This window comes from Meles meles, unplaced genomic scaffold (genome assembly GCF_922984935.1).
Source record: "Meles meles unplaced genomic scaffold, mMelMel3.1 paternal haplotype, whole genome shotgun sequence".
Lineage (NCBI taxonomy): Eukaryota > Metazoa > Chordata > Mammalia > Carnivora > Mustelidae > Meles > Meles meles.
Window position 1 is genome coordinate 584,520 of NW_025721616.1, and position 4,928 is coordinate 589,447.

Sequence of the window (4,928 nt, forward strand, 5' to 3'; positions counted from 1 at the left end):
AACGTAATCTTCTCCAGTCCTGTCCATGTTGCTACAAATGTTGGGTATTCATCCTTTCTGATGAGCATTTTGAACATCATCCTTGGTGGCTTTCAGTTCTGCCCTAACATTGTGAACATCATCCCTGGTGGCTTTCAATTCTGCCCTAATCAATTCCATTTGGTCATCCATGGCTTTCTCCAACCTAGCTATTGCCCAGATAAATGTTAGTCTGAATTCCTTTTCTGACATATTGTCTATGTTGATAGCCATTAGCTCTGTTGCAGAAGGTCCTTCCTCGGTATTTTTCTTCTGTTCGGTATTCCTCCTCCTAGTCATTTTGGTAAGAGATAACTGAACAGATGCAGCTGGATTTATCAATTGTGGTGCAGTCAAGGTGTACCCTGGAACACTTTTGTGCTTCAGGGTTCCCCACCCAAATGAGAGAAAAAAGAAAAGAAAAAGAAATAGAGAGGAAGAAAGAAAAAAAAATGGAAAAAAGAAAAGGGAAAAAAAAAGAGAGAGAGAGAGACAGGAAAAAAAGTTAAGATAAAAGAGAAGGCTCAGCCCAAATTTGCCCCAAGGTAAAATTTATGAAGTATACAAACAAACACAGACAAACAAAAAGACTAATAAAAGCATATGACAAGAGAAAAAACTATATATACATATATATATATATATATAGTTTTATATATATATATAAAAGCAAAAAAAGGAAGAACCTCATCAAAAAGAACTCCAAGTATAAGATTTATATACTATCAGGGCAAACACAAATACACAGAAACACTGGTGGAAGGAAAAGATGGGAGAGTTTTTATAAATTCTCAGTTTGGACAAGGAAGGTTATTTTGATTCTTCCTGGATGTATCTTGATGTCTTTGTTAAGGGATTCAACTTTCCTAAGATAAAGGGGAATTAAAAATTGGTTTGCCTATAGGGTTAGCATTGATATTAGAAAATAAAAATTAAAAAAGTATAAACTAGACTAAACTAAATTTAAAAAAAATTAAAATTAAAAAAAATTTAAAAAATTCAAAAAATAGAAAAGCAAAAGTAAAACACAGGTGTATGTATCAAAAAGTTCAGGTTAGAAGGTTATTAAGGAATTTGATGTACTGGACATCTCACAGTGATGGTAAATAGGTTAAAAATTATCTATATGTATTTTAAAAAATGAGCCAGAATAGTGTGAAGAGTTAAAAATAAAAGTTGTATATATGAAGAAGTGGTGGTTGTTCTCTTGTCATCTTCTTTTTTTTTCTTCCTTCCTAGTTAGTTTTATGGAGGAAGGGCCTGCCACGTGAGGTTTAAAGTAGAGCAAACTGCACCCCGACCTCCCTCTCAGAGAGAATCCTCAGAATGCTCTGCAGAGCTGCTGGCAGAGTAGGTTATGAGTCACGGTCCCAGGGGATGCAGGATCTCCTCCTTGTACCTAATACCAGGGCAGCGGCGGCTATCTGGGCAGCTCCAGACCATCAGAGAGGTTCCAATATCGATCGCACACTGAGATTTTCCTGCTGGCCCAGGCTGGGAATCCCTGGTTTTTCCGTGTGCCAGAGCACCCGGCTAGCACCTGTGAGCACCTCTCCCATGGTAGTGTGTGGGATGTGAGTGTTTCAGGATTGCCTTCTGGTGAGGCTCCAGGCCCTCACGTGAGCTGGACCCCATGCATTCTCAGGCGCGCTGGCAGCTCAGGCAGGCTGGTGGCTCAGGGACCAAGACCTGGTTTCTCTGCCACACTCTCTGGCTCAGTGCCAGGGGAGGCTGTCCTGGCTCTGGGGACTTAAGCCCCTGTCCTTAACCGTTCCAATTCCCACAATTTCCCACCCCCCCCGTGATCCTTTGCTCTTTTTTTTTTTTTTTTTTTTTTTTTTGAGTGCTTTCAACCAGACTCCAAGCTAATGCTGGTCCCAAGACACAGGGCATTCTCGTATGGGGTATTACTTTCCAATCGTTCACCTCTGGTGGCTCCCTCCCCCTTTTGTTTATCTTCTGATATCAGTCCGATGTTCCCACTCTGCTTTACATGCCCCCTGGCATCTTCTGCTCCTGGAGAGATCCAGACGTTTATAATTCTGATATCAGTCTGATTTCATGGGTTATCAGAGTTCTTGGTAGGTAATCAGCTCACTTTAGCGTACAGGTTGAAATGGTGCCTCTTCCTACTTCCCTGCCATCTTGAATCCCCTGTTTTTTTCTGAACTGCTTTTTGTCCCCTTTCTTGCCCCCATGATTGGGGTCTCTTCTGATTTGGTTAAAGCACATTTTCCGGGTGCCTGGGTGGCTCAGTGGTTTAAGCCTCTGCCTTCGGGTCAGGTCATGATCCCAGGGTTCTGGAATCAAGTCCCGCATTGGGCTCTCTGCTCGGCAAGGAGCCTGCTTCCTCCTCTCTCTCTCTCTCTCTGCCTGCCTCTCTGCCTACTTGTGATCTCTCTATGTCAAATAAATAAAAAATAAAAAAAATCTTAAAAAAAATAAAAAAATAAAGCACATTTTCCTGGGGTCTTTGCAACAGTTTTAGTATTTTATTTACTTCTTCATATATTATTATCCTAGCAAAAGGACAAAGCAAACACACACACACACACACACACACACACACACACACAAACACACACACACACACAAAGAACAAGCAGTTGTACTGAAGGCTAGGACCTAACCAAAACAGACATTGGTAATATGTCAGATCTAGAGTTCAGAATGGTGATTCTCAAGGTTCTAGTCAGGCTCAAAAAAAGCATGGAAGATATTAGAGAATCTCTCTCCAGAGAAATAAAAGCCCTTTCTGGAGAAATAAAAGAACTGAAATCTAACCAAGTTGAAATTTAAAAAGCTATTAATGAGGTGCAATAAAAAATGGAGGCACTTACTACTAGGATAAATGAGGCAGAAGAAAAAATCAGTGATATAGAAGACCAAATGACAGAGGATAAAGAAGCTGAGCAAAAGAAAGACAAATAAATACTGGATCACCAGGGGAGAATTTGAGAGATAAGTGACACCATAAGATGAAATGACAAGAATAATTGGGATTCCAGAAGAAGTCAATAGAGAGAGGAGAATAGAAGGTATATTGGAGAGAATTATTGTAGGGAATTTCCCTAATGGGCAAAGGGAAGAAGCATCAAAATCCAGGAGGTGCAGAGAACCCCACTCAAAATCAATAAGAATAGGTTCACACCCCATCAATTGTAAATAGTAAAATTTACAAGTCTTAGTGACAAAGAGAAAATCCTGAAAACATCCCGGGAAAAGAAGTCTATATCATACCATGGTAAAAATATTAGATTGGCAGTGGACTTTTCCACAGAGACCTGGCAGGACAGAAAGAACTGGCATGATATATTCAGAGGACTAATCGAGAAAAATATACAGCCAAGAATACTATACCCATCTAGTCTATCATTGAAAATAGAAGGAGAGATAAAAATCTTCCAGGAGAAACAAAAACTGAAAGAATTTGCAAACACCAAATCCGCTCTACAGAAAAAATTGAAAGGGGTCCTCTAAGCAAAGAGAGAGCCTAAAAGGAGTAGATCATAAATGAACAGAGACAATAAACAGCAACAGTCACCTTACAGGCAATATAATGGCACTAAATTAATCTCTCTCAACATTACCCTGAATGTGAATGGGTTAAATGTCCCAATCAAAAGATACAGGGTATCAGAATGGATAAAAAAACAAAACCCATCAATATGCTGCCTACAAGAAACTCATTTTAGACGCGAAGACAACTCCAGATATAACGTGAGGGAATGGAAGAAAATTTACCATGCTAATGGACATCAGAAGAAACATGGGGTGGCAGTCCTTATAGCAGAACAATTAGATTTTAAGCCAAAGACTATAATAAGAGATGAGGAAGCATACTATATCATACTCAAAGGGTCTGTCCAAGATGAGAATCTAACAATTTTAAATATCTATGCTCCTAACATGGGAGCAGGCAACTATATCAACCAATTAATAACAAAATCAAAGAAACACATCAACAATAATACAACAGTAGGGGACTTTAACACTCCCTTCACTGAAATGGAGAGATCATCCAAGCAAAAGATCAACAAGGAAATAAAGGCCTTAAATTACACACTAGACCAGATGGACGTCACAGATATATTCAGAACATTCAATCTCAAAGCAACAGAATGCACATTCTTCTCTAGTTCACATGGAACATTCTCCAGAATAGATCACATCCTGGGTCATAAATCAGGTCTCAACTGTTATCAAAAGTTTGGGATCATTCCCTGCATGTTTTCAGACCACAATTCTCTGATGCTAGAATTCAATCACAAGAGGAAATTTGGAAAGAACCCAAATACATGGAGACTAAACAGCATCCTTCTAAAGAATGAATGGGTCAACCAGGAAATTAAAGAAGAATTGAAAAAATTCATGGAAACAAATGTTAATGAAAACAAAACAGCTCAAAATTTGTGGGACACAACAGAGGCAGTCCTGAGAGGAAAATATAGAGCAGTATGAGACTTTCTCAGGAAACAAGAAATGTCTCAAATACACAACCTAACCCTACACTTAAAGGATCTGGAGAAAGAACAACAGAGAAAGCCTAGACCCAGCAGGAGAAGAGAAACCATAAAGATCAGAGAAGAAATCAATGAAATAGAAATAAATAAACAAACAAACAAAAAACAATAGAACAAGTCAATGAAACTAGGAGCTTGTTCTTTGAAAGAATTAATAAGATTGAAAAACCCCTGGCCAGAATTATCAAAAGGAAAAGAGAAAGGACCCAAATAAATAAACTCATGAATGATAGAGGCGAGATCACAACTAACACCAAAGAAATACAGACAATTATAAGAACAAACTATGAGCAACTCTATGCCAACAAATTTGAGAATCTGGAAGAAATGGATGCATTCCTAGGGACATATAAACTATCACAACTGAACCAGACAGAAAAAAGAAAA